The sequence below is a fragment of the Scyliorhinus canicula genome, chromosome 21 (genome assembly GCF_902713615.1).
Source record: "Scyliorhinus canicula chromosome 21, sScyCan1.1, whole genome shotgun sequence".
NCBI lineage: Eukaryota > Metazoa > Chordata > Chondrichthyes > Carcharhiniformes > Scyliorhinidae > Scyliorhinus > Scyliorhinus canicula.
In genome coordinates this window covers 30,822,078-30,842,131 of record NC_052166.1, presented here as the reverse complement: position 1 = coordinate 30,842,131, position 20,054 = coordinate 30,822,078, and the positions used below count along the sequence as shown (strand labels likewise).

Here is a 20,054-nt window from a genome sequence, read left to right as displayed (position 1 = left end):
AGTATAGGGCCAAAACTTCTCAACCCTTCCTCAGAAGGCAAAACCTTCTCCCCAATAAACAGCCTAGTAAATGTACTCTGAGCTGTTTCCTGGGCAAATATGTCCCTCAAGGAAGGAGGCGAGGAGTGAGATCTTCTGGCTGTTCACGCCAGCGGGATCTGCCAATGGAGAATTCAAGCTGCAGATTTCCCGGTGGCATGGAGTGGATGTAATGAGAGAGCCCATTGACAGGGGCAAGATCTTCCGATCGCACCGCCGGCCAATAGTAGGCCACCTCCCGCAGGCAGGAGACATGCCATGGCGAGGCCGGAGAATCACATCCCAGAACTGTACACGGTACCGTTGGTGTGATCTCACCAATACACTGTACATAGAACATACAATGTAAAAGGAGGCCATTCGGCCCATCGAGTCTGCACCGACCCACTTAAGCCCTCACTTCCACCCTATCCCCATAACCCAATAACCCCTCCTAACCTTTTTGGTCACGTAGGACAATTTATCATGGCCAATCCACCTAACCTGCACGTCTTTGGACTGTGGGAGGAAACCGGAGCACACCGGAGGAAACCCACGCAGACACGGGGAGAACGTGCAGACTCCGCACAGACAGTGACCCAGCGGGGAATTGAACGTGGGACCCTGGCGCTGTGAAGACACAGTGCTATTCACTTGTGCTACCGTGCTGTATGGTTCGTAGAAAAACTTCCCTACTTGTATACTCCTTCCCCTTTAAAATAAAGGTTAACATTCTATTTTTCTTCTTAATTACTTGCTATACCTGCTTGTTAACTTTTAGTGATTCACATCCAGGGACACCTAGATCCCTCTGTTGCAACATTCTGCAGTCTCTTTCCGTTTAAAAATCTTCTGCTTTTCAAATAATTCTGCCAAAGTGGCAACTTCACATTTCCTACATTATACTCCATCTGCCAGATTTTGCCCACTCGCTGAATCTATCTAGAATCAGTTTACAGGGGCGGGATTTTCCGAACCCCCGCCGGGTCGGAGAATCGCCGAGGGCCGGCGCGAATCCCACCCCCGCCGTCTCCCGAAGTCTCTGGCACCAAAGATTCGGCGGGGGCGGGAATCGCGCCCCGCCTGCCGGCGCCCCCCCCCCCCCCCCCCCCCGACCCCCGGCGATTCTCCAGCCCGCGATGGGCTGAAATCCTGCTGCTGTCATGCCGGTCCCGCCGGCAGGAATCAAACCTTACTGGCGAGACCAGGCGGCGTGAGCGGGCTCCGGGGTCCTGGGGGGGAGCGCGGGGCGATCTGGTTCCGAGTGGTGCCCCCATGGTGGCCTGGCCTGCGATTGGGGTCCACCGATCAGCGGGCGGGCCTGAGCCATTGGGGCACTCTTTTCCTTCCGCATCCGCCATAGCCTGCATGATGGCAAATGCGGAAGTTGCCCCCTCCCCTGTGCATGCGCGGGGATGACGTCAGCAGCGTCTGACGCTCCGGCGCATGCGCAGACTTCCGCCGGCCGGTGAAGTTCCTTCAGCCCCGGCTGGCGTGGCACCAAAGGCCTTTCCCACCGGCCGGCGGGGCATCAACCACTCCGGCGCGGGCCTAGCCCCTCACGGTTAGGGCTTGGCCCCTAAAGGTGTGGAGAAATCCGCACCTTTGGGGCGGCCCGACGGCGGAGTGGCTCACGCCACTCCATCACGCCGGGAGCCCCCGCCCCGCAGGGTAGGGGAGAATCCCGGTCCAGGTGCTTTGGACGGAATTCTCCGTTCGAAAGACTGTAGGTGGGATTCTGCGGTTTGCTTGCCATGTTTTCCGATGTGGTGCGCCCACGCAGGCAGCGGGATTCTCTGTTCCCACAGGCAGCCATTGGGTTTTCCATTGTGGCCACCCCTTGCCATCGGGAAACCCACGAGCATGGCTGCACTCCCGGCGGACTGAAGGGTCCCGCCTACGGAGAATTCCACTGTATGTTCTCCCGCCGGAGTTAAATTGCGATTGTGAGTGGAAATCTTCCCCACATCGTGCATCAGCCCCCCCCATCCCCAGATTTTCTGCGTCCCCTCACTTCCCCCAGGTATGGTGGTGACCTGACCCACTCCCCACAGAGATCCTTTAAATAGGGTCCATTTATAGGCAGATCCCCTTGGAGAACCCGAGAGACCTCAAAAACCCCACAGGGACCCCCTCAAAAAAGGGCCCCCCACAGACCCTCCAGAATAGAGACCTCCATGGATGGAAGTTAGAGCAGTTCAGGCAGAGGCAGTGAAAAAAATCACTGCTGTCACATTCACCAGGGCATACACCTGCTGGCTCAGACAGAGGAAGCAACACATGTCAATTCCTGGAAAGAGAAAGCAGTCAGCTGTGGTTAAACTCCTCCAATCCTTGAGCTGCAAGCCATTCATTCATTTCCCATACTGGGCTGAGGTTGACAACTTCCACACAGTTGTTAGCATTGCTTCAGTCATTTTTTTCATGGTTCAGTAACCCCGAAGCGCTATGAACACAATGTTTACAAACATTAACCACTTCAAAGAGAGCGAAGTGCATTCCAATGAGGCGAGAGTGCTTTTGAAGTGCTCAGCTGGAATTGATAGCACTTAATTTTGCCCTTTGTATCTTCCTCACAGCTTGTTTCCCTACCTACATTTTTATCATCAGCAAATTTGACTACGAGACAGTTGTCCCCGTCATCCAAGTCATTCATTCGAATCGTAAATAGTTGATACCCTGACAATATTGACAATGTTCCATATTCTACTGAGCAGAGATTGGGCTGAAAGGGGGCAGTATAAGAGATCGAGGAAAGCAATATTTATTTTGGGTCAGGGTTCTCCAAGATGACATGCCTTGCAACGGAAACTGAGAACCAAATCAAACCTCAGCCAATAGATCCATATCAGTGGGCCTCATGGTAGCAGGTGGTTAGCATCAATGCTTCACAGCTCCAGGGTCCCAGGTTCGATTCCCGGCTGGGTCACTGTCTGTGTGGAGTCTGCACGTCCTCCCTGTGTGTGCGTGGGTTTCCTCCGGGTGCTCCGGTTTCCTCCCACAGTCCAAAGATGTGCGGGTTAGGTGGATTGGCCATGCTAAATTGCCCGTAGTGTAAGGTTAATGGGGGGATTGTTGGGATACGGGTTACGTGGGTTTAAGTAGGGTGATCATTGCTCGGCACAACATCGAGGGCCGAAGGGCCTGTTCTGTGCTGTACTGTTCTTCTTCTTCTATTGCTGGGTACTGTTGAAGACTGGCCAGCTAATGTTGGGATATGGAAGGGATAGATCCATTGCTGGGATTGAGATTCTTTGAGATTCGGCTTCTGATGGTCATCAAACTGTCAAAGCCAATGGTGCTCATGTGTAGCCATTGGTAATTCCCAAGTATTACCAATTCCATTTGTGCTTAAGCTCTCTTGGGTGAGTGTTCCTGAAGGGATATTGTGTACTGAATATTAAGGGCGCGATCTAACCAAAATAAATCAGAGTCCATTCTGGGCGGGATTAGGAGGGTCGTTCCCAGCACTTATAGAATCCCTACAGTGCAGATAAAGGCTATTCGGCCCATCGAGTCTGCTCCGTCCCTCTGAAAGAGCACCCCACCCAGGCCCACTCCCCCGTTCTATCCCTGCATCCTGCATATCTTTGGACACTAAGTGATAATTTTGCATCACCAGTCCACTTAATCTGCACATCTTTGGACTGTGGGAGAAAACCGGAGCACCCGGAGGAAACCCATGCACAAACTCCACAACTGGTTAGATCTCGCGAGGCGTAAAGACCGTGGGGAACCCGGGGGGAGGCATCTTCCAGATCTACTGGCCGCGTCGTACTCATATTCCAGCGGAATGCGGCGATAAATCGTGTCCCAGGTGAACAGAAACTGTAAAGATGTTTCAATACTTTGACTTCGAGAGATGATGATTTGTTTCCAAATTGTCAGACAGCTGGCTGACCAAAGAAAATGCATAGTTGCTTTTACGAGGTTTGATACGTAGTATTTTTTTAAAATCACTACTCACTGCAATTTATAAAATACCTGAATTCAAAAAATGTTCTCTCTGCTTCTGAGACTGTTTCATATTCCTTGCGTGACACTTTCCAGGAAATCAATTTTCCAGATGTACAAAACAATCATCTGCATATTTTGAATGCAGAAAACATCACTTAGCATTTAGAGGGATGAGTCAAGGATGGTGCTGTTTGCTAATATCTCCCAAAGCACTGTATCATACACAATCATGTTTCCTCAGAGCAAATGGATTGACACTAACGTAATTAGTTGACCTCTATTCAAAAATGGTCTTACAGGAAAAGATAGATCTGTGTGGGCTTGTATCCGTAATCAGTCTGATTTCCTCACTGCAGCTTGCAAGAACTTTCAATCCAGAACAATGTTATTCAGCATTGATTACTGAATTTTATATACTTGTGTTTGTATCCTTTATGGACATATCATTAACAAGGCATTTCAGCAAACAAATAGGCTCCTTCACAAAAAAATGTGTGTTGTAAATATACATGATACTCTCTATTCTTCAAGTCACAGATGACATTGCAGAGTGCTAATGGCTGCTTCTTTTGATAAATCTCGCAAAGCCTTTACCGTGCAAAACGAAATACTGCCTCAGGGGCTACCCACATCAAAATTGTTTTGATTGGTCTATCATTTTAGTAGGCTTCCATTTTGTAAGCAAATATGTGGGGAGGTTGGAGACTGGGAGGTCACGTGGATGCTGGGATGACGCGGGTACAAAAAGGGTCACGTGTCGGGAGTGCGGGAGAGCTCCCCTGGACGCATGCAGACACACACAACATGTCAGAGCTGCTCAGTATTATCAATAAACCTCTTGTTGGTGCCTGTGTGAAATACATGAATAAATAGTCAGTCAGAATTCATATGTCTTTTGGATACAGTACTTTAGAATTCAGAAAAAGGACACCTATTCATCTGTAGCCATTTTTATCTCAAAGTCCTTAAAGCATATACATGGGCAGCACTGGTTGACAGCTTTGGTTTCAACGGATGTTAAACAGATCTAGTCTGTGCCACACATAAAGTCGGGCTTTTTAAGTTTTCTTCATACTAAGGCAAGATAAGGGCCAGAATGCTCCAGTAGTTGGGATTCTCTTTTCCCGCTGGCAGCACACCCTCACCCCTGGGCTTCCCGGCGGCATGGGACGGCTTCAATGGAAAATCCCATTGACATGCAGGAGGACGAGAGAATTCCATCACCAGCGCCATCGAGAAACCTGGGGCTCGGGAACCGGAGAATCTCACCTATGTTTTTTTATCTTTTATAGTCATCAATGATACAATGTACTTATCCACTTTAAAGTGTATTACGTGTAAAATATAAAAGCAAATTACTGCGGAAGCTGGAATCTAAAACCAAAAAAGTGAAAATGCTGGAAAAGCTCAGCAGGTCTGGCAGCATCTGGAGGGAGAGAAAAGAGCGAACGTTTTGAGTTCAGATGATCCTTTGTCAAAGCTGGTTGGAGTGACAAAGGGTCATCTGAACTCGAAACGTTAGCTCTTTTCTCTCCCTACAGATGCTGCCAGACCTGCTGACATTTTCCAGCATTTTCTCTTTTGGTTACGTGTAAAATAGTTTTGTAACAAAATTGTAAATAAGTTGGTAAAGTGTAACGTTTCTTGTAGTTTTCTGCATGCAGTATATGAACCCACCTCTATTGTATTTTTTTGAATGTGGGAAGATACAATTTTTGAAGAAAGTCCCCCGGATCCTTATAATATCTGGGTCGTTATAAATTGACCAACAAATAATTTAATAGACTATCTGGGAAAAGGTAGTAGCTCTTAATAACTAGTTTCCTTGGGAGGATATGGTTCACTTTCCCATACCCCAAATAAGTTTCTGTGTGAAGTTACTGCCTTGAACTCAACTGCGGGTGTTGTTGTCATCAGTGATGTTGTCTGCAAGCAGCTTCTTTGCGAGAAAACCTAACGTTGGAATCTGCCAGCAATGAAATGAAAATGAAAATCACTTATTGTCACGAGTAGGCTTCAATGAAGTTACTGTGAAAAGCCCCTAGTCGCCACATTCCGGCGCCTGTCCGGGGAGGCTGGTACGGTAATCGAACCGTGCTGCTGGCCTGCTTGGTCTGCTTTAAAAGCCAGCGATTTAGCCGAGTGAGCTAAACCAGCCAATATCTGCATGCTGAATGAGCAATCAGAAAGAAGCAGCATAAGGTTGAGGCAGGAAACACATGTTTTCGTAGTACACATCACACGCTGCCCCAATTGCAGCGACCATCACTCACAGAACAGAACTGCAAGACATTCCCCGGAGAATCGCTCCGAATTGCACGTGCGCGGTCTACGCGGCGTGGGTAGGGGCCATTGACAGAGGCCCCGGCGGCGATTCTCTAAGGACAACTGGCCGAGTTCCCGACGGCATGATTCGAACCACGTTTTGCCTGTTGGGAACGGCCGGTGGCGACAGCGGCCGCCTGATGTGGGGGCGGAGGGATCATTTACGGGGAGGGGGGGGGCCCTCACTGATGGCCAGGCAAGCGATTGGGCGGCAGCGATCCGTGAGCCCGCGCGATCTCAGGGGGACCTACTTCGTCCATCATGGTCCGTGGTGTGAGTCCGCCACGTTACACAGGGTGGCCGCCACACACCACCACTGTGCGCATGTGCAGACTTCCGACCGGAGGTGCAGGGCCCCGCATCCGCAGCCAGAGCTGCGAGACGCACTCCGGGGCCTTGAATGCCCCCTGCAATTTGGTGAATTTTTACGCTGCGCGGGGACATAGCCCCATTGTTGGAGAATCCCTCTCCATGTGCTGGCAGCGTGTTAGTTGCCCCCCTGGGTGAGGGCAGACACATAGTATGTACAAGCTGCTCAGTAGGATCAATAAATCTTTATTGTCATTAGCCCCTGCTCCCAGTTGTTGCAACTAAACACTTCTACAAAGGTTATAAAAATATGAAGAATTTTTATCTTGTTTTTGTTTGATGGTTGTAACTTTAAATCTGTTATAATACATGCAGATTTCAAAAGATAGCTACCCAGCCTCAGCCATTGCTATGGCTTATGTTGTAAACGTTTCTGTCGGTATCGCTCCAGCAACAGGTACATAAGTGAGCAAAAGATTGGCGGAAGGGGCGTAATGTAAGAAGTTGTGAAGTTATACATGTTTGCCGCAAGAATCATGGAGCTGAATATTTTTTAACTGGAGAAAGGCTGCAGAAAGTTGCAACACAGGGGAAATTCATGGGTCCCCATGCATAAAGCACAAAAGGCTAGCATGCAAGTTCAGCAGGTAATAGGGAAGGTGATGCACTATCAACTACGACGAGAGTGGAGTAGAATCGAGGCTTTATTATACAGAGATGTGTGGCCTCCTACAGCAGCTGATGAATGGCTGCTGTTCGGAGAGCACACACATTTATACTCCCCCAACTGGGTGGAGCCAGCAGGCAAGGTTCTATCCGCGTACGTAGTACAGGGGCCTTACCGTAATACCCATATATACAATATAATACAACAATGGTGACTACCACATTCACCCCCTGTTAAAAATGAGTCCAGCGTGTGTGGTGGAAAACTATATGCATACAGATTGGTTTTAAAATTACAGAGAAGGTTACAAATTTAGACGATCGGCACCTTGATGTGTCGTTGAGAGCGCCTCAGTGCTGGTGGCAACTCAGGCATCGGCTTGGTCTTCGGTGATTCCGGGAGCGTGTCAAAATCCTCTTCATCCCCGGGTGGGAGCGAGGGGAGGACGGGTTGTCCTGGAGCGGGGGCTGTGGTGGGTTGCGCTGGGGAAGGGAGGGTGGTGCCGGGGCAGAGGGGGGGGGGGGTTGTGTAGGGGACCCAGCTGGTGCTAGGTCCCTGAGGAAGACTGTGTCTTGGCGGCCGTCGGGGTTCACTACGAAGGCGTACTGCGGGTTTGCGTGGAGTAGCTGTACGCTCTCAACCAACGCTTCCGCCTTGGCAGCCACACGTGTTTACGGAGAAGAACGGGTCCTGGAGCTACCAGCCACGTTGGGAGCGAAACCCCGGAGGTGGACTTCCTGGGGAAGGCAAAGAGACGTTCATGGGGGGTTTCGTTAGTCGCGGTGCACAGGAGTGACCGAATGGAGTGAAGTGCGTCGGGGAGGACCTCCTGCCAGTGGGAGGCTGGGAGATATCTGGACCATAGGGCCAGCTGGACGGCCCTCCAGACCGTCCCAATCTCCCGCTCCACCTGCCTATTTTCCCTGGGGTTGTAGCTGGTCGTCCTGCTCGAGGCAATGCCCCTGTTGAGCAGGTACTGGCGCAGCTCATCGCTCATAAATGAGGATCCCCGGTCGCTGTGGACGTAGGCTGGGAAACCGAACAGAGCGAAGATGGTGTTGAGGGCTTTGTTGGATGATGGTGGCAGACGTCATATCGGGGCATGGGACGGCGATGGGGAATCGGGAATACTCGTCAACCACACTAAGAAAGTACGTGTTGCAGTCGGTGGAGGGGAGGGGCTCTTTGAAGTCCACACTGAGGCGTTCAAAGGGGCTGGAGGCCTTCACCAGGTGCGCACGGGATGGCCGGTAGATATGCGGTTTACACTCTGCGCAGACTTGGCAGCCTCTGGTGATAGCCCTGACTTCCTCAATGGAGTAGGGCAGATTGCAGGCCTTAATGAAGTGGTAAAAGCAGGTGACTCCAAGGTGACAGAGATTGTCGTGCAGGGTCTGGAGTCGGTCCACTTATCGCTGGCACATGTACCTCGGGACAGGGCATGGAGGATGACAGAACCAACTGTCTATTTGTTTAACTGATGACAGTCAAGGTTAGAGAAAGGAGCAGAGGAATAATGGAGAAGGAAATAAGGGCCGGAATCCTCAGGTCGTTACGATTAAATTTTCCCGCTGAGAGCGTGGGGTAGCTACAATGGGAAATCTCGTTGACAAGCGGCAAGTGTAGAATCCCACCGGCAGCGAATGGCGCGCCGGCGAGAAACACGTGGCTGGGAGACCGGAGAATCTAGCCCAAGAAAATAAGAGTCATAAAGAGAAGTAAAGGAAAAGAAAAATTGAATCAACAGAAAAAGAGAAAGAAAAAGTAATGAAGCATTTTTAGAAATTTAAGTTTTACATTTTAAAAAACACCAGGAACAATTTACACCTTGTGCGATTGGGACTCCACAATTTCAATTGCTCCCTTTCTTGGCTGGCGAGGAACTAGAGAACTCTACATCGAGACATTAAAAAGCTCCCATATCATTCAATAGGAGTTCTTGTGACATGGCAAGTTGCGTCCCCAACTCTGAACCAGAAGCTCCGGGTTCAGTCCCACTCCAGCGCTTGTTGGCCAAGGAAGGCCATTCATAATTTGCCAGACAGGTTGAATATCAACCTACAAAATCCTTCCACATGCCAATGGCAGGCGGTAAGAGCGGAAGAGCTGGACAGCCATGCTTGATGTTCAAGACGCCCCTCCAGCGGCAAGAAAAAACAATGTTTAGCACTGTTGCTTCACAGTTCCAGGGTCCCAAGTTCGATTTCCGGCTTGGGTCACTGTCTGTGTGGAGTCTTGCACCTTCTCCTCCGTGTCTGCGTGGGTTTCTTCTGGGTGTTCCAGTTTCCTCCCACAGTCAAAAGATGTGCAGGTTAGGTCAATTGGCCATGATAAAATTGCCCTTCGTGTCCAAAAATGTTGGGTTGGATTATGGGGATAGGGTGGAAGAGTGGGATGCTCTTTACAGGGGCCGATGCAGTCGATGGGCCAAATGGCCTCCTTCTGCACTGTAAATTCTATGATATGGTCCTATAAGCCTCTGGCAATATGCTCGTGACTGGTCTCAGGCCTATGGGAACAGATGGAAGTCTTCTACTAGATGTGGGAAGGGAAACGACAGTAGTGTTAAGTACCAGCCCTACCTTTCTGAGGTTAGTTTAGTTCATTTTTACCACAAAAATGCACCACTTTCTTGATACTCATTTAAAAAAAAAATTTAGAGTACCCAATTCATTTTTTCCAATTAAGGGGCAATTTAGCATGGCCAATCCACCTACCCTGTACATCTTTGAGTTGTGGGGGCGAAACCCACGCAGACATGGGGAGAATGTGTCAACTACACATGGACAGTGACCCAGAGCCGGGATCAAACCTGGGACCTCGGCGTCGTGAGGCTGCAGTGCTAACCACTGCACCGCCGTGCTGCCCCGGTTTTCACAAAGTTGACAATGGAATTGTGCAAAACATCCAACAATTTGCAATGAATCCCAATTCATGCTGTAACCCGGCCTCATTCACACATCACCGTCCTATTACCAACTACCTTCTTACCTTGGTAAACGCAAGACTATTGTTATTCACGCCCTTCTCTGTCTGCAACACAAATGGAGATTCAGATTGTATATCGCAGCAAGGGGTTGAGGATGGGCTGAAGGGCCTTTTTTGAGTGCTGTAGACCTCTATGATTCTCTGATCAGTATGTCAGACACAAGCTGACGAGGGGCCTGATCCTGAATAAGGCGATAGTTTTTTTGAGAACCTCACCCTTAAAAGATAATTGGACCTGGTTGAAATACCTGGAGTAGAAGGAAAGTATCCATCCCCAGTCAGGAAACATCGGGCTCTGAAAGACGCTGGCATTTCAAGAGATAGAAGATGATTTGTGTGCTGAAATTTATGCTATCTTCATTCATGAAGCGTTTGGAATTTTGACTGTTCAAAGACTGCTATTTGCTCCAAGAGAATAAGACCTGTAACAGCATACATACATATGCACCCGTAAGTATTGATTCCTTTCTTTCTGCTCATCTTTCTTGCCCACTCGATATGATGGTGGCTTTTATTAATAGATGAGACACGGTGGCACAGTGGTTAGCACTGCCGCCTCACAGTGCCAGAGACCCGGGTTTGATTCTGGCCTTGGGTAACTGTCTGTGTGGAGTTTGCGCATTCTGCCCCGTCTGTGTGTGTTTCCTCCGGATGCTCCAGTTTTCTCGCACAGTCCGAAGATATGCTGGTTAGGTGGATTTGTCATGCTAAATTGGCCCTCGGTGTCCAGAGTTGTACAGTTTAGGCGTGGTTACGGTGATAGGGCAGGGGAGAGGACCTAGGTCGGATGCCCTTTGAGATGGTTGATGCAGACTCGATGGGCCAAATTGCCTCCTTATGTATTGTAGGGACTCTCTGGTCCTATGCTAAACCAAGGCCTCGGCCAGAATTCTCCAGTAATCCAAATTCTCTTTTCCTAGTGATAGCGCACCCCCCTTCTACGGGTTTCCTGACGGCGGGTAGTGGCCTCAATGGGAAATCCTATTGACAAGCAGCAGGAACGGAGAACCCGTCGCCAATGAACTGCGCACCGATAGAAAACACACAGCCAAGAGACTGGAGAATCTGTTTTCCTGTCTTCTCTCAGGTGAACCTCAAAGTTCCCATGGTATTTTATTGAAGAATTGTACGTGAATGCTATCCAGTGCCCTGGTCAATCTTTATCTCTTCAATAACATTGCTAAAAAAGGGTTATGATCTCATTGCAGGTGGGAGTAAGCTGTGCAAATATTAGCTGTACCTTTTCTTACATTACACCAACAATTATACTTGAAAAAACACTTGATGGGCTGTAAAAGATTTGGGGACATCCTGAAATCATGAATGGTGCTAAATAAATGGAAGTATTTCTGTAAGAGACAGAGGGTGGGATTTAACTAAATGGGAACAAGTCCCATAGTGAGCGTGTTTAGCCGTGTGTTCCCTGGCGTTTGCAGCACCGAGAAACACAATGCTATAATACAGCACTCACGCTAAATTGGGGGCCTCAGCGGGGAATGTGCGGCCAAAGCAGCACCTAACCCCGTTTTGTGCCGTGAGGAACTCCGCTCTTCACATATCCTCTGTATAGCGAGAGATCAGGATGCCAGCTTTAAATGGCGTCCTGATCTCTGGAGCACTCAAAGCGACCCCCGACCCGCCGTCCAGCCCCAAAGCACTATGGGAGTCTTCAGGTGGCACTGCCAGGGTGTCTGTGTGTCACTGCCAGAATAGCACCAGCAGTAACAGGGTACCACCCTGCACAAAGTGCATGCACCTGGGGACCTCCGGTCCCCTGGGAGGCCCCACAAATGCCGCTCTGTCTAGTCCCCATTTGTGAAGACGCACCTGAAGTCTCCGAGGCAAAGGGGATAGATCCCATGCCTCGAGATTCACATCGCAACTTTGTGGGCGGCACGGCACGGCAGCATCTCATAATAAAAGCCACCATCGTATCGAGTGGGCAAGAAAGATGAGCAGAAAGAAAGGAATCGATACTTACGGGTGCATATCTATGTATGCTGTTACAGGTTGCTTCACATCTCCAGAGTCCCAGGTTCAATTCCCGGCTTGGGTCACAGTCTGTGTGGAGTTTGCACATTCTCCCCGTGCCTGCGTGGGTTTCCTCCGCGTGCTCCTGTTTCCCACCACAGTCCAAAGATGTGCAGGTTAAGGTGGATAGGCCATGCTAAATTGCACTTGGTGTCCAAAAAGGTTAGTTGGGGTTACTGGATGACTGGGATAGGGTGGAGGTATGTGCTTGAATAGGGTGCTCTTTCAGAGGGTCAGTGCAGACTCGATGGGCCAAATGCCTCCTTCTGCACTGTAGGTTCTCTGATCTCACGAGATCACGCTGTATCTCGCGCAGCGTTCCGGCAGCGTAGATCCCGGGAGCGGGGTCTCCCGGTTCCGATCGGCGACACTTCGCCATGGCGAGCTGCTTTTCGGATGCAGTGTGGCCCTAAAATCGTGCCCAGAGAGACTTTTTTTGCAGAGTTTATTTTTTCTTTGCTTCTCATCATGTCAGAGCTTCTGTGAATCATTAACATGATATTTTTGAGGCTTTCATCATACAGTAATTAAAGTACAAAGCCATTAAGGAGGCTTTCCCTAAAGATCATTCTGCATTTATAGAAAGTAACATTGTAATGAAGCTTCCGATTTTCCCAGGCAATGTGCTTTATTAGAAAAACTGAATCGACATGAAAAGCAGATTTTTTTTTATTGTCACTTACTCCCCAACACTTCTAAATGCTCATTTTCTCACTTTCGAAAGTAGATCATCAGCTGTGATGATTGCAAAAGACTAATTCACTACTTTTCAGTACATATTGGAAACATGAATGGGAAAGGAATCCAGAATAAAGTCCGAGGGGCCTGATTTCAGGCTTCCTGGCCCCATTCCCGGAGCTGGCAATCTTCTCCGACACTTCATAAAGGTGCAGTTTACGAGTCTGCACCCTGCATTCCTGACCTGGCCAATTCCACTTCAAGAATAGGCGTCTCAAACACCCTGTGCAAGTTTTGACGAGATAGGCCAGTGATCAAGGACATGACATAGCTCCTCGGAGGAGATGTGAACTAAATTTGGGGATGTTTTAAAAGGTTTCCCCCCATATTTCTCATGCCCCCTCCATACTCCCATGCCCCCTCCATTACCCTGCATTCTGCATGCTACTCACCCAGTTTTCTGTACAGCAACAATGAACCATATATGATAAATGAAGTGGGAGTCTTTTAAAAAATGATTAGTTCACTTTGCTCGGTCAAAAAACAGTCACTGACTGGTACAACGCCTGACGATTTTAGGCCTGTTATTATTGAGTTTATATTGTCCAATATCAAGCCAGTTAATAGGTTTACAGCTCCATATCCCCAACATAATTTGGGCCATTGATGTGCAAGGAAAATTAGTAATGGTGGGAGATTAACAACATTTCATAAGAAGTAGATGAAAAGAACATGAATCCATTCTTATCCCTCTTCTAGATCTTCCTATGCCATGCAATATACAACAGCTGAAAAAACTTTGAGGGAATAATTTGCTCCCTGTCTTGACATTCACACATCAGGGAAGAACCTTCAAGCTTATCTGTGGTTCTCCACATCATGTCTTCTGTCACAAATGTGTAATTATATTACAGATTTTAAGGATGATAGTGTTAAAGGTACACTTCTGTATCCAAACCTTTCAAGAGAGTTTTAAAAGCCTTTTTTTAAAAATGGAAATATGGACATATAACCTGGCATCTTTCTCCATTCAAAACCTGTCAGACATTTATCTCTGGAGCGAACGACAAAGACCCATGAATCTTTAAGAGGTGACTTCTAAGGGGGCAGAAGGCAGGAAAACATATCAAAGGACCTCAGTGTAATTACTTTTCTTAGTTGTTTGAAAAAAAAATGACTTCTTCAAAATTAACACAGCAGCCATTTTTATGTTTTTGAACTGTATAAAGGAGGCTTTAAGGAGCCATTTTGTGTGACAGAATGCAGAAAACTTAAAAATACTGCAGGCTCTTCCCCAAAACAGCATGCTCGAGTTGCGTTTCCCTCTGACGCTGGGGGTCATTGAGTAAGGCTTCCAGAACAATCACTGCAGGTCTGCTGAGAAAAGAGAAACACAGCAATCTTCAAGTGTCAACAGTTTCCAGTGAGGAAAACATCCTACACCCTCTCCCGACCAATCGGGTCCACCTACAAAAGGAAATTCTGGCCTGGATTCTCTGGGTCATCGGGATTCACTTTTCACGCTGGCAGCACACCCCTGCCAGTGGGTTTCGCGGTGGCATGAGGTGGTTTCAATGGGAAATCCCATTGACAAGTGGCAGGATGATAGAATCCCACAGTCAGCGGTCGGTCCGTGGCCGAGAAACACGTGGCTGGGGGAACCGGAGAATCCCGCCTTCTGACTCTTCAATTTCACAAGCCATTATTCATAGCTCCTGGACAAAATCTCAACTTTCAATCATTTCACTTCGGAATTATTATGGGCCAGGGTTTAGAGACCACCAAGTATATCATGGAGTTTGCCTGACCCACAATTAGAATAGGTTTTGATTATGGGGAGCACAAAGGCCACTTTATAGGTGTGATGCAACAGAAAACTAAAAGTACTTTTAAACAAAAACAATGGGCGGGATTCTGTGATCCTGAGGTTAAATGTTGACGCCTTCGGAAACGGCGTCACATTTCTCGACAGCGTCAACACGGCCTCATGATCAGCAATGGGCTAGCACGGCACTGGAGCAGTTCACGTCTCTCCAGCTGCTGATCCCGGCGCCAACAAGGCGCCGTGGGATCTGCGCATGCAGAGTGGCACCGGCGCCAACGCTCGCATGCGCAGTTGCTTCCTTCAACGCGCCGGCCCTGACGCAACATGGCGCAGGACTACCAGGGGCCGGTGTGGAAGAAAAGAGGCCCCCAGCCAGAAAGGCCGGCCCGCCGATTGGTGGGCCCCAACCTCGGACCAGGCCACATCGGAAGCCCCCCCCGGGGTCGAATCCCCCCCCCCCCCCCCCCGGACAGGTCACCCCCCGACCCTTCCACGGCGAGTTCTCACAGGCTGAGAGCAGATGCGGACAGTGCCAGTGGGAGTCGGCTTTTTTACAACGCCCGCTCGGCCCATCCCTGGCTGAGAACCGGCGGGCTGGCCGCGTAGAGCGGCCCCCGATTGGCGTCATGCCAACCACACTGGAGAATCGCGCCCAATGTTTATTCTATGAATCCAGTTAACATTTTATAAACCCACAGTAAAAATCTTACCAACTACCAACATTGATAACCCTCAAAAAAGATACAGTACTCTATAGATAACTGTTAATAACTTTCCAAACAATATCCATAAATCTTTTTTAACAAAGACAGTAGGTTTGCATTCCTTTACAGAAACAGATATTACTTTGAAATCATCAAGTGATCTGGAGACATTTTTTTAGATTGCAGAGAGAGAGATCAATACACATTTGCTTGGTTTGAATGAAGCACTCCAACTGAAAGCAAAACTAAACAGAGAGCCAAAAAGAGCCTTCAGCTCCACCCACACAATGACATCACTGCAGCTATTTGATAAATCACACTTTTCTTAAAGGGACATTAACATGACAGAATGAAGGAATTCAAACAAAGGGCCCGCAATGATATTTTCACAAATGTTGAATTGAAATCTCATCCTTAAGTATCTTTTTACCTTCATCTGCATTTCAATCTTTATATCTGTATTTAGTTATTGATTTCATCACTTTTATTTAAGTAATTTTCAGTCATGGTTTTGCTGACCTTTATCTTGTTTAGGAATAGAGCTTGGCTGCTGGGTTATCTTTGAAAATGGAATCACCAGCAAATTAATAGGGGACTGCGCACGAGTTTGCACACATATGCACACACATGTGCACACACACACACGTGAACACTTGCAAACACACACACACACACACACACACGATGGGTAGGATTCTCTGATAATCGACACGATGGCTGGGTCCCGGCGCCAGAAACGGTGCAGATCATTCTAGTGTCGTGCCCCCCCAAGCGGCGCAAATTCTCCGACCTGGAATGGGCTAGTAGCGGCGTGACGCCATTCGCGATTGCGCAACAAGCCGCGGATGTGCGGCACAAATGATAGCAGGCGGCATCACAGCACAAAAGACGCCCCCTCCACCCCGCCCCCCCCCCCCAGAGATCCGACAAGATGGCCTCCTGCCGTGCAGCCCCGAGGTTCCAGGAGCGCAACATTGAGGCGCGCCTGGACGCAGTAGAACAGAGGAGGGAGGCCCTGTACCCCGGATGGCCGCAGGGTTGCCCCACGCCTCAGCCGGCGCCCATGGAGGGAGGTTCCAGAGGCCGTCAGCGCTGTGGCTGTAACACCAAGGACAGGCGCACAATGCCACGAGAAGGTGAATGACCTCGTCAGGGCAGCCAGGGTGAGTACCGCCCCCCCCAGCCCCCAGGCACACCCCCAGATGCAACCAACCCTAAACCTAACCCTAATGTGCTGTGTACCTATGCCAATATATGCACAACCGCTGGCCTGCATGTATATCACTGCCTAACACTGTTGCCCATATCCCCCATATTCCCCCTCCCCCATATCCCCCCTCCCCCATATTCCCCTCCCCATATTCCCCATAGCCCCCTCCCCATATTCCCCATATCCCCCGTACCCCATATCCCCCATATCCCCCTCCCCCATATCCCCCCTCCCCAATTTCCCCCGATCACCGCCCGCATGTCTAACCATGTATGCTGTATTGTGTATTGCAGGACCAAACGTCAAGGCACCCATCTCCGCGGATGCCGACCGCCCGCAGGACGCCCCAGGGCGGCCAAGAGAGGGACAGGCCCGGCCCCTCCGGCATGCGACGCCCACACAACGCGCCAGAGTGGCCACAAGATTGGGAAAGGCGCGGAGCAACACAGAGACAAGGCCCCCGTCTTGTGCGAGTGCAGCAACGCAGGCGTGTGACACCCAACGACGAGGGGGACAGCCACAGGACCCCGTCGCAGCCGAGCCAGGACACCACAACCCAGAACAGCCCTACCCAGGACAGCCCTACCCAGGACAGCCCTACCCAGGACAGCCCTACCCAGGACAGCCCTACCCAGGACAGCCCTACCCAGGACACCACAACCCAGGACAGCCCTACCCAGGACACCACAACCCAGGACAGCCCTACCCAGGACACCACAACCCAGGACAGCTCTACCCAGGACAGCCCTACCCAGGACACCACAACCCAGGACAGCCCTACCCAGGACAGCCCTACCCAGGACAGCCCTACCCAGGACAGCCCTACCCAGGACAGCTCTACCCAGGACAGCCCTACCCAGGACACCACAACCCAGGACAGCCCTACCCAGGACACCACAACCCAGGACAGCCCTACCCAGGACACCACAACCCAGGACAGCTCTACCCAGGACAGCCCTACCCAGGACACCACAACCCAGGACAGCCCTACCCAGGACAGCCCTACCCAGGACAGCCCTACCCAGGACACCACAACCCAGGACAGCCCTACCCAGGACAGCCCTACCCAGGACACCACTACCCAGGACACCCCTACCCATGACACCGACACACATGACACCGAAAGACAGGACAGTGACACACAGCGGACGGGTGGACACAAACCGGCACCCCAGGGGACCATGGATTCTGGGTCGGACGATGCTCATGACATAACGCCACTGCTATCTCCAACACCCTCCACCATCGCAGAGACACTCACCTCTGACATAATATACACATCAGTATATAATGGCGCAGACACACACTGACTGACACACTGCAAGGCCAATCAACACGCACAACACAGCAGCCAATCACCAGTTAGGGCACGCTCACTATAAAGCCAGAGGGCACTAGTTTTCCTGCTCATTCGGGATGCAGCCTCTGAGAAGGACAGAGCTCACAGCTTGCAGCACAGATCTTCACCATGTGCTGAGTGCACAGACTGGTCAGGATAGGTGTAGGTCTTTAGTTTAATCTAACATAGTGTCAACCCACAGTGAAAGTATGTTCTACAGTTTCCAGCTTAATAAAATAGTGTTGTACTATTACAAGTGTTGGTAGGCTGTATATGTTACTGCTAAGGTAAACACAGTCTTCAGAGATCTGGAGTACCCAAGACATCATGGTACCAGAACATGATGTTAGAACTTATTAGACCTACCATCAAGTGATCTGCCTTCCACCAGCCATCCTGCAAAAGGGACAGCGTCCACCCGCCCCTGCCGCTCCGCATCACCGGAAACCTCGGGGCCAACTGGGAAATCTTCAAACAACGATTCCAGCTCTACCTTGAAGCCACAGACCTGGAAGCTGCTTCAGACGCCAGGAAGATTGCTCTCTTCCTCTCCACGGCCGGGGACCACGCCATCCACATCTTCAACTCTCTCACTTTTGCTGATGATGAAGACAAATCAAAATTCAAGACAGTCCTCGTCAAATTTGACCGTCACTGCGACATCGAGGTAAATGAAAGTTTTGAGCGCTATGTCTTCCAACAGTGTTTGCAGGGTAAGGATGAACCTTTTCAATCCTTTCTCACCCAACTCCACACCCTTGCGCAGTCCTGTAATTACTGGTCCACCTCCGACTCCATGATACGCGACCAGATCGTTTTCGGTGTTCAGTCGGACCCCCTACGCCAGTAGCTCCTCAATGTTAAACAGCTCATCCTTGCGATTGCCATCGAGACCTGCGTTCTGTATGAACACGCCACTATATAAGGTGGTTTAATTTACACTGACGTGACCCGTGATCACGTCGCGATTCACGCCTAGCCGACTTTTGGGAGGTCAGAGAATTCGGAGGACGGCGGGGGCAGGATTCACGCTGACCCCCGACGATTCTCCAACCCGGCGGGGAGGGTCGGAGAATCCTGCCGCATGATACACAAACAAATATTATGCACACCCATAAATTCCTTGTTCATGGACCACTTTGAAGAAACGCCTTTTTCACGCTTGTGGCACTTTTGAGTGTTTCAGTGAGATCAGAACTCATTAAAAACCAATGAAGGAAATTCTTAACCTTCCACCTCATGGTGCAATACTTTGCTGAGAACACCCAACGGACCGCTGGATGATGTTTGGCGATGGTGCAAACAACATACGGTTAACTTAAATAAAACTCAATCTGCAGAATATATATTTTGGTTGCTTTCGTCTGTTTGACTATTCCATTCACAATTCTAACTGAAATTGAATTCTTCTTCACAGTACATAAATAGCCCAGAAAGATGGAGACCTTTCAGTAATGCTGAACCAGTACTTTGCTTTTCTTTTCTTCAGAGCAAAGATCATTTGTTCAGAACGTATAGAATAAATAAGTACTCGATAGGGCAGCACGGTAGCATGGTGGTTAGCAAAATGCTTCACAGCTCCAGGGTCCCAGGTTCGATTCCCGGCTGGGTCACTGTCTGTGCGGAGTCTGCACGTCCTCCCCGTGTGTGCGTGGGTTTCCTCCGGGTGCTCCGGTTTCCTCCCACAGTCCAAAGATGTGCGGGTTAGGTGGATTGGCCATGCTAAATTGCCCGTAGTGTCCTAAAAAGTAAGGTTAAGGGGGGGGGTTGTTGGGTTATGGGTATAGGGTGGATACGTGGGTTTGAGTAGGGTGATCATGGCTCGGCACAACATCGAGGGCCGAAGGGCCTGTTCTGTGCTGTACTGTTCTATGTTCTATGATAGAGGATTTTAGGAGTGGTCTCCTGCAGTGTTAAATTATTGACCCAAGAAAATTAGCATTCAGAGGTGATTTTTTTTTTGCCACGGTCTCAGCGTCTCCAACATGCTGGAAAATCAATGC

The 20,054-nt window shown here is 49.6% G+C and overlaps 1 long non-coding RNA gene across 3 annotated transcripts in view; it reads right to left on the bottom strand.

Annotated features, from left to right (window-relative positions):
- Positions 1–12,985: 12,985 nt before the first annotated feature.
- Positions 12,986–20,054, bottom strand: part of LOC119955941 — a 33,940-nt gene continuing 26,871 nt past the window's right edge. For all 3 annotated transcript variants that reach the window (XR_005458554.1, XR_005458552.1, XR_005458553.1), the window contains one exon: positions 12,986–14,350. This is a non-coding gene — a long non-coding RNA (uncharacterized LOC119955941). The remainder of the gene's footprint in view (positions 14,351–20,054) is intronic.